Source organism: Culex pipiens, chromosome 2 (assembly GCF_016801865.2).
Source record: "Culex pipiens pallens isolate TS chromosome 2, TS_CPP_V2, whole genome shotgun sequence".
Taxonomy (NCBI): Eukaryota; Metazoa; Arthropoda; class Insecta; order Diptera; family Culicidae; genus Culex; species Culex pipiens.
In genome coordinates, this window is record NC_068938.1 from 113,395,147 (window position 1) to 113,406,730 (window position 11,584).

Here is an 11,584-nt window from a genome sequence, read left to right on the forward strand (position 1 = left end):
TTGACGTTTTTGAACCTTCAAACTTTGTGTCCCGATTTGCCCCACTTCCCGTTGACCTAGAGTGCTCATATTTTGGCCAGATACTAGTTTTATATGTACAAACAACTCCTGAAAATTTCAGGCAGATTGGTGAGGTGCAAACGACGTCCCATACAAAGGGGTATGCCCTGTTCGTGGACTCGCTCTTAAATTGAATGCTTTACAGTAGGAAGTGAGCAAGCAAGTTTCAATAGTTTTACAAAAAAAGTTGTTTAAATATTGAAAAAATATAGGATGTTTTTTGCGTAAAAAAATGTTCAATTTTACATCAGGAACTTGTGTATTTTTTATCAGTTTTAGTTGAACTTCATATTTTTACACATTATTTTAGGTAAACTTATTCAACATACAAAATTTTCAAAAATCAAAAATTCAGCTTTTTTACAGTGTATCCTGCTTTATCTATGAAATGTTATTTCCGACGCACAGTTTAGATGAATTAAGCGAAACTGTATATTTTAATATTCAATTAAATTCACGCATAATCTAACACAACTAAATGTCGAGATGTCAAATGCTGAATATATTTAATAGGGTGGGTACGTTTTTCAAAAAGTTCTCGGATCAAGTTTTAGTATGGTTCTCCTTGTAGGGCATGCCCATAAGGACTTTCATGCCAAATATCAGCTCATTTGGTTATAAACTGGCTGCGCGCATCAGGGTTAAAGTTTACATGGGAATTACTATGGGAAATTGGAACTTTTTGTACAAACGCTCCTACAGGTCTGGGAAAATCACGCGCCAACTTCTGGTATGGTCAGGCCTATGGGGAATGGTCTGGAGAACACTTTTCCCGAAGAGCGCATATGGATTCGTTGTCCCTAGACCTGGCGCATCGGCAAACAATCCGATGTCTCCGGAATCAACGGTTTTCCCTCAAAAAGCATCAAATTTTCCTTAGCATGCTATGAAAGCTTGATGAACACCGCGACGCCATATGTCAGACAGCTACCACGTGGGTGAGAAACGGCTGGAATATTTAATTGCAAACCTTCTTTTAACTAGAAAATGATCATTTCGAGTAATCCTGATATTATTTATTCGAATTCAAAATCTTTGCATAGCAAATTTGTATTTTTTTGCAAATATATCAACCACGTGGTAGCTGTCTGACATATGGCGTCGCGGTGTTCATCAAGCTTTCATAGCATGCTAAGGAAAATTTGATGCTTTTTGAGGGAAAACCGTTGATTCCGGAGACATCGGATTGTTTGCCGATGCGCCAGGTCTAGGGACAACGAATCCATATGCTCTCTTCGGGAAAAGTGTTCTCCAGACCATTCCCCATAGGCCTGACCATACCAGAAGTTGGCGCTTGATTTTCCCAGACCTGTAGGAGCGTTTGAACAAAAAGTTCCAATTTCCCATAGTAACTCTCATGTAAACTTTAACCCTGATGCGCGCAGCCAGTTTACAACCAAATGAGCTGATATTTGGCATGAAAGTCTCTATGGGCATGCCCTACGAGGGGAACCATACTAAAACTTGATCCGAGAACTTTTTGAAAAACGTACCCACCCTATTATTTAATGTTGTTTTTTATTGATGCAAATACATGGACTAAACAGATTCAAACTCTAAAAAATCTTGATTTGGCTATTTTACGGTCCAAAACATGTATTTAGAACCGAACATCTATCTTGTGTACAAAAGGTTTGCTTAATTTCACCCTAGATCTGCTATTTATTTGCAATAACCAAGTACACGACACTCAGACTCACTCTAAGTTGGTCAAACAACCGTGGTGCCGGGTCGCGATCCACGAATTGGCCAACAACCGTCGGATCGTTTGCAGGTTATTGTATCGAAACAGTTCAGTCCGGCAGCTTGGTAGCACTCGTATTTATTTACACGATCCGCTCCAACCGAAACTGATTTTGATGAATCGCACAATTTGGCACAACTCAGCAGTGATATCTAACACTCATTCCATTCACCAACGTCGCTTGGGGTCTGGCTAACATCTCTTTTGGCTACCAATGATCTTTTTTTCTAACTCTTCTTGCTTTTTTAGGGTTTACACTTTGAGCCGTTTTCACTGCTTCTTTTCTTTTCTTATTGGTGCAAATATTTTATTTTGTTTTTATACGATTTCTTCACGTTGCGAATTCGTTCGAACTTCTTTCAACAGATCGTTAAATTAAGCGATAATCGGCCGGTCTCTGAGGTTCACTCTCTTTTCGTTTTGCATGCAGACACAGACACAACAGGTCAGCAAACGGGCGTGTAGATATCACGAACCTTTGCCACCGCCACCACCAGCTACCTCTTCTCAGGTGCTTAGTTAGGGCTTAAGCTGATTGCGGCTCTTTTAATACCTTTTAACTGGTGGTGAGCTTTCAAGTTTCTCGTTTGTTCATTCTTCTTCGGCTTAAGCCACCACCAGGATCCCCAGCTCAGGTAATTCCTTCACTAGATCACTCGCACAGTTTGGTGTCTTCGCCTCTTAAAGATCGCGTCTTTTATCTCCAGAATGGCACATAAAACAAGTGATTTCAACACAATAAATACCCAAATACACAATTTCAGGCCAACAAGAGACCCTTTCGGAACGCGCCAGAAAGTGCGCCTAAACCGTTCGGAAGTCGGGAATAAACTGATTCGTCACTGCTTTTTCTTGTGACGCGCTGCTCTCCAGATTTCAGGCGAACCATCCTGGCCTCTAGAGAGGGCAGCAGAGCAGGCAGTCAAGCAGTAAAGTCGCGTTGCCGAGAAGCCGACTTCTCTTGACGGGCTTGGGTGGCACACTCTGGGACTGACTGACTGGTTGGTACGAAGAGCAAACGAACCGCATTCGTCCGTGTCGACGTCGTTGTCGCACACTGGGGGAAGGAATTAAAACACATTGGAGACGAAATATAATTTGGAGTACAAAAAATTTTTCAGAGTCAATCATTTTTTTCATCTAACAAAAATGATAGCAATGCACGCAATAAGAACATGAGAAAACTCTGTTTGATTCCTATTGAAGATTAAATTTCAATAGAATTTCAGAATATTGTTGAACAAGAATTTTCATCAGATGAAGTTTTTGATACGGATCTGAATGAAATAAAATCTATTATCAAAAAATTTAAAAATATGAAAGCCCCTGGTCAGGATGTTTTTTTTACATTTTAATTAAAAAAATACCTGAAGCCCTGAAGCAACTTTAAGTAGCTTGGTTAAAATTTGCAACAAATATTTTGATTTGGCATATTTTCCCAGTAGTTGGAAAAATGCCAAAGTAGTTCCGATTTTGAAACCGGATAAATATCCTGCTGAAGCCTCAAGCTATCGGCCCATTAGTTTGCTTTCATCTATTAGTAAATTATTCGAAAGAATAATTCTTAATAGAATGATGACGCACATTAATGAAAATTCAATTTTCGCTGATGAGCAGTTTGGATGCTACCAGAGCCGTACCTTGGGTCCACGGCGCCCTTGGCGAAGCATCAATTTGGCGCCCCTCCCAAATTTACAAGAAATTTGAAATTGAGGTTAATTTTCAATGATTGCTTCAATGAGTTTTGATTTTATAATTGCAATTGGAGACCTTAATATGGTTAAATTCAGAAACACAGTTATTTATTAATTTTTATGTTTAATTTTTAAATAATATTAGACAGGTTGATTTGAAAATTCATTGTGGGAATTGCGTTGGCTGAATCTTTCTCAGATTTCATAACACGATAATGAAAGCTAGGTTTTGTTTTTTATTAATTTATTTTTCAGATAAATGCACAGAATTGAACTATAAATGTTGCTTTAATTTGTTGGCAAATTTGATATTTTTTTCTAAGCCTGTATAAATCTGATCTAGTATTAAATTTATTGTATAAGCAAAGAACTTTACCGGATTCGTAAAATAATTAGTTGATTTGGCTTTGGATTTCATTTTGGTGCAATTAGAAAAAAGAAAAAAATCTTTCTTCAAAATAAAAAAATAATTAGTCGATGCCCGTGTCCTCTTTTGTTTTATCTAGATAGGAATCCCAGCAAGCTTAGTACAAAAGAGCAAACCGGCATCGAAGTATAATTTTTCAACATGCAGCGGCAGAACCATATTTCGTCAAAATCAATTAAAGATCATTCAAAATCCAGCGCAATTCATGATGAAACTTATTTTAATATTTGGGCAAAAATATCAAGATAAGAAATTTTTATTCATTTTAAGTGATTCGCCCATACGAGGCTTGAGAATATTTATCATAATTTTATATTTATAATTATATTTTGCATTGATTTTTTTGATCGGTATATTTTTAATTCGTGATATTAAATTTTATGTTTCAGAAAATTATTTTTTTAAGCAAAGCTATATCAATGTTTTCAAACCTTGAAAAAATATTTTTTTTTGTTTTTAACTGAAAAAAAAAGTTTGAATCGTTTCTCATTACCAAAGCTTTTTAGACGATTAAAAAAGTAAACAACACCGGTTAAGCTAAAACTGAAAAAGTGATGTTTAGATCATTTTGTGTGCTCTGAAAAATATTTTTTTTCTTGAAAAAATAATGTTGGTCTTATTAGTGAAAATTTAAAGCAGTTTTCCTATTTCAAAACACTAGTATTTTGAAAAAAGCGTAGGCAAATTTCAATGCACGAATTTGCATTTAAAAGCGGTGTATGCACTTCGGAAGGAATCGGTCAAGAAAAATTTCAAATGGGCAGCAGCGGCAGCGAAAGCAAGCCAGAGAGGGTGAATAAGAGCCCAAAAAAAACGCTCCCTTTCCTTTGTTCTGCTGTTCGTAAAGCTGGGGGGCGACATAAACTTTGAAAAATATTTGCAACGGCCTAAAATGTAAAAATAATTCCAATTTCAAAGAAGCTCGAAATATGACCATCATTTTTGGCTGATTGTGATTTACATCCAAATTAAAATAACATATAGTTGTAAATTTTTGTAGTCTGGAAGGTATTACTTAAACTTCTTTATACAATGTTCCAAACTTTAATGCTGTATTCATTTTGAGAAGCTCTTTTAGAACTCCTTGAACTTTCTGCCACTTGAGCGCCCCTTCTTTGATAAAAAAATAAATTTTCAAAAACACTTCGGTAGAAATATTCATATAATTGATTTTAACGCACCCAAATCATATTTTTTTATATTTTAAACCAAATTATCTAGTTATTTATAGTTCTACTTTATAATTTGGCACCCATTCTGTTGCAAATACCTAATGAGAATGTTATAACTGACATGAAAATTTTGTACTATCATCGATTTCGGCGCCCCCCAAGGGCTGGCGCCCTTGGCGGTCGCCAACTGCGCCAACCCCTAGGTACGGCGCTGGATGCTACTCATCAGTTTTTGAGAGTTTCAAAATTTGATTCGAAGCAACAAATCTGAGGGCTATTCTACTGGCACTGCTTTTCTAGACATAGAAAAAGCATTTGACAGTGTTTGGCATAAAGGTTTGATTGCAGGTATGTTATCAGAATAGCAAATCTGATCAACTACCTGTACGTGCCGGCGTCCCTCAAGGAAGCATTTTGGGTCCAATTTTATACAATATTTTTACTTCTGACTTGCCTGATTTGCCCCAGGATGTCAGAAATCACTTTTTGCTGATGATACAAGCATCTCCGCTAAAGGTAGAAGCCTTCGTGTCATCACAAGAAGATTACAAAAAAGCTTGGATATTTTCAATTCTTATTTGAAAGAATGGAAATTACTTCAAATGCTGCAAAAACTCAACTAATTATTTTCCCTCACAAACCAAGGGATGATTTTCTTAAACCAAAAAGTCATCACATTATAAAGATGAATGAGGTAGGGGAGAGTGGGGAGACTTGAACCCCGGGGACACTTGATCCCAAGCCTGTATCTCATCAGCATGTGGGTAAAACTATTAGCTTTGTTCTAGAGAGTTGTGCAAAATTAACTAAAATTCATTGTAGAAAACAAAGAAAAAAATTGAAAAAATGTTTAGATTGATTTACACACATTTTTCTAAAACGAGCTGCCAAAACTTCCAAGAGATCTTTTTTCTTTGTTTTAGTATGAATAGAAAACACTCAAAAATTATTCAAAAAAATATGTTTTATACATGAATTGTTTGATAAACTTATCAACTCCAAAACCCTTACGCATTTGATGTTAAATTTATCGTCATACTATTTTTACAATCAATTGTTTAAAAAAGTGCGTTAAGGGAGACTTGATCCCTACATTTTTACAGTCACTGGAATTAGCCTCAAGATTAATTAATTGGGCTGGGTTTTCATACATAGTTTCCTTTAGTATAGTTGTACATAACTTACTGCAGTTTGAACCTTTTTTCAAAACTTTTGTAAACAAAAATTTCCAAAAATAATATTTTAAGTTTTCAAATATTTTACATACTAAACTTGTTATATTTTGAACACAAACGTACAGGTTTTATGTGAAATTGCCTTAAGTTATAGAAAATTAAAAGTTTGGATGAATAAGAAACATTTTGCTTAAGATTTCTTCAAAATGTTGAAGGGGGATCAAGTTACCCCTAACATTTTTAAAATGCCGGTTTAAAATATTTTTTTAAAACGCTTGGCATGATTCGAAGAGTTCATCTGATGAAATACCCTTATAAGCCAAACATAGATGAATGTTAAAGCTTTCAATTCATGCAAAAAGTTTATAGTTTTGTGATAAATTGACAAAGTTATGTGCAATACAAAAAAGGGGATCAAGTCTCCCCACTCTCCCCTAAATTTAAAGTGGGAGGATCAAGTGAAATATCTTGACTTGCTTTTGACAAAAACCTTACTTACAAGGATCACATTGAAAGTATACAGTTTAAATGTAATAAATATATTAAATGTTTGTATCCCCTTATAAACAGGAATTCTAGACTTTGTCTCAAGAATAAACTGTTAATTTATAAACAATTTTTTAGAGCTGCCATGCTTTATGCTGTGCCGATCTGGACAAGCTGTTGCTTAACAAGAAGAAAAAACTTCAGAGGATTCAGAACAAAATTCTGAAAATGATTCTGAAACTTCCTCCCTTGTTCAGTACCAGTGAACTTCATTAATTAGCCGAAGTTGACACTTTGTATGTTATGTCCAATAAGATAATTGATGCATTTCGACAAAAATCATTGCAGTCCTCAGCATGTTGTCAATTGGGCAACATAATCTTAAACCCATTCTGATCAAACATGCGATTGTGTCAATTGATTCAACGTTCAATTGAGAAAAAAAACAAAATTTCTCAGTGGTGTCCAGTTTGAATGTTGTTGTTTATTGAATTATGGTGACTTTAACCGAAATGTGGTTATTCATTATCATTTGAATGCAAATCGGGATTTTGAATTGTTTTGGTTGTATCAGCAAACCAACAAAATTTGAATTTGATCAAAATTAAGTGACGTTTGAGATAGAACGACTCATAAGATTGTGCCTGTATCTTTGGCTTATTAAAATTTTAAGATTTCACGGAACGTGTGCAAATTTCTGCAATTTTGGTCTCTCGGCTATATTTGGTATTTCTCTTAAAAACTGGTAATTAGAACAATTGCGATCTTTTCGAAGAGAAGAATTAAAATGTCTTTGCAATAATATCCGTAATTGAAAAACTGATAAAAAAAAATGATTTTTTTCATTGTTGATGGATATGTTTAAAACAGATTTTGCCTTCCTCACCTTACTGAAGAAATGCTATAAATCACTCAAGAAATGAACTTCTTAATTCGACCTCTTAGACCTACCTTCACGTGTATCTATAGACTCAAAATCAAATAATAAACATATGTCTGTACGTGTGTCTGGATGTGAGTCCGTGCACCAAAAAAAATGCACTCGATTATCTCTGGACTGGCTGAACCGATTTGGACCGTTATGGTCTCATTCAATCCATCTTAAGGTCCCATAAGACCGTAGTTAATATTATGTTTATAAAAGTACCGTCAGTGGGGGTGACATTGGGTTTGGGGGGTGAGATTGGGTCGAAGTGATTTTTTACGGATTTTACCATTTCTCAGGTTCTTCTCAATGAAAATGAATTCTGTTGAAAGGGTTGTGTAGGGGGCATCTTAAGATGACTTCGCTGAAAAAATCTCGTTCCTAGAACAAATCCTGTTATTTTGGCAGCTGTCTAAAGTTGGGGTACGTTTTTGGCCAAAAATTACCTCTCGAAAATCATTTTTTTTTTCAATATTTTTGTTAGAATTGCTCGAAAACTACAATAATGTTTGAAAATCTCCACTTCAAACATTGTAGCGTGTCAATACGATTCCCTCGAACAAGAAACACTGTTGGATGGCTTGGTTTTACCATATCATTGTATTTGAGCATCATTTTAGTTTTATTTAACCCAATGTCACCCCCTATAAGGGGTGAGATTGGGTCAATTTTCAAACAATTGGAATTTAAGGTAGTGTTCATCAAAATCCACCATATTTTGGGAAAATGTTAGTAAACTACCTAAGAATAAATCTACGTTGAAAGATTTTCGATGTTATTTAAATTGTTTTTGTTATTAAGAAAATACGGGAGACGTATCCTTTTTTGACCCATAGTCACCCCCACTGACGGTACTTCAAAAGTTATGCTCAAAAAACAATTTTGAGGAGTGTCTGGAAAATTTAAAAAGGGTCCGGTCCGTTCTTGTTATATAGAAAGGTATTTGAAAGGCTTTTCCACATTGAAGATCTAACAACTCTAGTAAAAGTTATTTGCACTTAAGTGTTATTTGTACACTTTTTGGAGGCCCAATCTCAGATATGTTGATGAAAACGTTGTCCGGATCTATTAAGCGACCCATTGTTGATAGGTAATCAAAAGACCTTTCCAATGAGTATAAAAGATTGAAAATCTGACAACCATATCAACAGTATATTAATGCGAGGAAGGCATCAACCACCTTAATGTGGATTAAGTAACTTTTTTTGAATACGTTCTATTTTGTTTTGAGGTTTCCATCAAGACTCTTCTAAATGTATTTAAAAGGAAACTTATTCTAAAAAAATTACAAATTTAAAATCAACATTTGACCGACGCTTCGCGCCCATTGTGTCCCTTCGTCCGCGAAGGTAGTCCTCGTGGAAAAGAGCCTCTCCGGTGCGTGGAGCGACAACTGAGAGCAAAATGCAGACAGAGAGAGAGAACGAACGCGCATTGTTCTACTCACTGACTAAGACAAATATTGCACTGGAAAAGGTTATAATTCACGGCACAATGCACTTATTGAATCTTTTCTAAAATGTGTACAGTTATTCAGGGTTTAAAATAAATTAAGTTCAATTTTCAAATTCACGAAATATTCACAGAGTAGTTTGAAGAAGTGCATTCGCGGTGCATTAGGCGATTGGACGAGAGAGAGCACGAGTACGGAGAGTGTAAAGTGATTATTGGTTGATTTTGAATTGGCTCTTGAATGGGGTTCTAGGATGGAGTAACGGGGAAAACAATGAAAGATAAACGTCACGGATCAACGAGCCAATCATTCAAAAAAATCAAACAATCGTTGAAATGTATGCCACGTGGGGGTGATGATAAAGGGAAAATTTCATTTGATAAGAATAAACCTTATAATTAGAATACTTAATTCTTAATTATGCTGTGGAATCACTTATAAAGTGAACAAATGTTAAAAATAATTAAAATGATAATAATTTATGGTGCAATACTTTCAGCATAAAACAAAAGCAGAGCATATTAAAAATGCTGCAAACGAAAACAAAAAATGACGAATTACCAACGCGTGCAAGATGCTTTCGCTAGGCTGGCTGAAAGACGAGAACGTCATATAAAATTTCTCGACCGAAATGGGCAAAGGTTTACGTTACGCTTCTGCGGAGAATGTAGAGAATTTCTTTATTGCATAAACACACAACAACCCGACGACGATGGAGTTTCAGCCAGGTTCGTTCAAGGGTTCACGGGAAGGTCCCGGTTCCTGCAGTTTCCCGCCGTTATTCACGGGACTTAGTAATCAATTCACTTCACTCCATACTTAGTCATTCGGCAGCTTTGAGCTCAGCTGGCCCCAACAGCAGCAACTACAACAATGTGGTTACAATTTGAACTGAGCTGCTAAAGAGAGGCAGCAGCGGCGGCGAGATTTCTTTTTTTACATCCCGAAGGTAATCAAATTTTATGGGTCTGGGGATTTGAGAATGCGAAATAAGGATTGAAATTCAACACCTGCGTTGAGAGCACCAGCTACACCCAACAACCCAAACAGCTTGGGTGGAATGTCAAACTTTAGCAGAATATGCTCTCTAATACGAGATACGAGATGTGCCTTGGAAGTAATCACTATTGCTTCCCCAATCCATCACTTCAATTAAACAATATACACTTTGCATGGCTGAGCGATTCCCTGATGGTGCCCCCTTAACTCTTGACTCTTGCGTAGGCCGCTCGATAATACCGAGACGAAGCATTGACATAAAACCTAAATGGAAACATTAAATTTTCATATAATTTATCCCGGATTAAAGAAGGATTATCTGACCCCTTTTCGAGCCATTTAGTCCCCACCCCTGCTGACTTTCCTGCCTTCTGGTGGTTGCAACGAGAGAAATGCATTTTGAACACATTTTGCGCGCCACTCTCGGGTTGTGCTCTTATAACTCTTGCTTGCAACTCATCATCCACTCTGGGGCTTTAGCAAGAATATAAACCGCACATACACGCACATGTATTTATATGAGTGAACATGAGGAGTAAACAGAGTTGCCTTTTCCCTTCTGACGTCTGGCACGACCTCCCTAGACTGGATGGTGTGGCGATGCATCATCATTGTCCTCCTCATCACCGGTAATGGCAATCGATTTCCCACGTGGGAGGTGGTTTAAGCCCTCAAACATCAACGGATAACAACATCCTATAGGAGCAGTGAGGGTTTTTGTGCGCTAGTAATCCTTTAAATTTGTTTGATTTTTGAATTTTGACTCATTTCTATTACTTATGTACGATTTAACAAAAATATGTTTTTATTCTATTTCCATATGAATTAAAATGTCATATTCACTCTCATAACTAAATTACAATCCCTTGACAGAAAAGTTGACCCTTATTTCTAGATTAATGTTTCGAAATGTTTCTTATAATTCTATGAATGGCGTTAACAAAAATCTATGAAAATGTTTAACCAATTTAAACCCACATTTTTGTTAGATTTAGATACAAAGCAATTTCAAAACATTAGAAACCAAACCTTTGATTTTATGCAATGCTTTTTATGCTTTTACAATAATAAAGTGAAAAATTTTAAGCTTGTGTAAGTTATTGAGAAAAGTGATCTAATACACTCAAACCCCGATGGTTTGGCACCAACTGTTGTCAAACGAACGGGGTCACTTTTTAGTCTGACACCCCTTTTACACGGAGTTCACACACACTACCAAACGTTTGTTTTGATAGTGGGCGTGAGCACCGCGGAAAAAGTGACAGTTCGTCACTTTTTAGTTTGACTTTGATCGGGGTACAAACTAAAAAAGTGTCAAACGAAAAAGTGATCAACCACCGGGGGTTGAGTGTATTTGAAATTTACAAAATAAGTAGGGTTAGTGAAATTTCACGATTTCGCGGACAGCGTGCAATCCGCGAAATTTGGCATTTTCCGCGAAATCCCGTG

General features: G+C 36.2%; 1 protein-coding gene across 7 annotated transcripts in view; it reads right to left on the reverse strand.

Annotated features, from left to right (window-relative positions):
* The window catches only part of LOC120414670 (protein Wnt-1-like), a 43,768-nt gene extending 41,009 nt beyond the window's left edge, over window positions 1-2,759 (reverse strand). For 3 of the 7 annotated variants that reach the window (XM_039575951.2, XM_052708120.1, XM_039575949.2), the window contains exon 1: window positions 2,551-2,759. The gene's annotated coding sequence lies outside the window, so the exon portion shown is untranslated. Of the gene's footprint in view, window positions 1-1,760; window positions 2,025-2,060 lie in introns of those variants that run through there. The other 4 variants (XM_039575948.2, XM_039575947.2, XM_039575952.2 and 1 more) reach the window with 4 other exon arrangements.
* Between the last annotated feature and the right edge of the window lie 8,825 nt (window positions 2,760-11,584).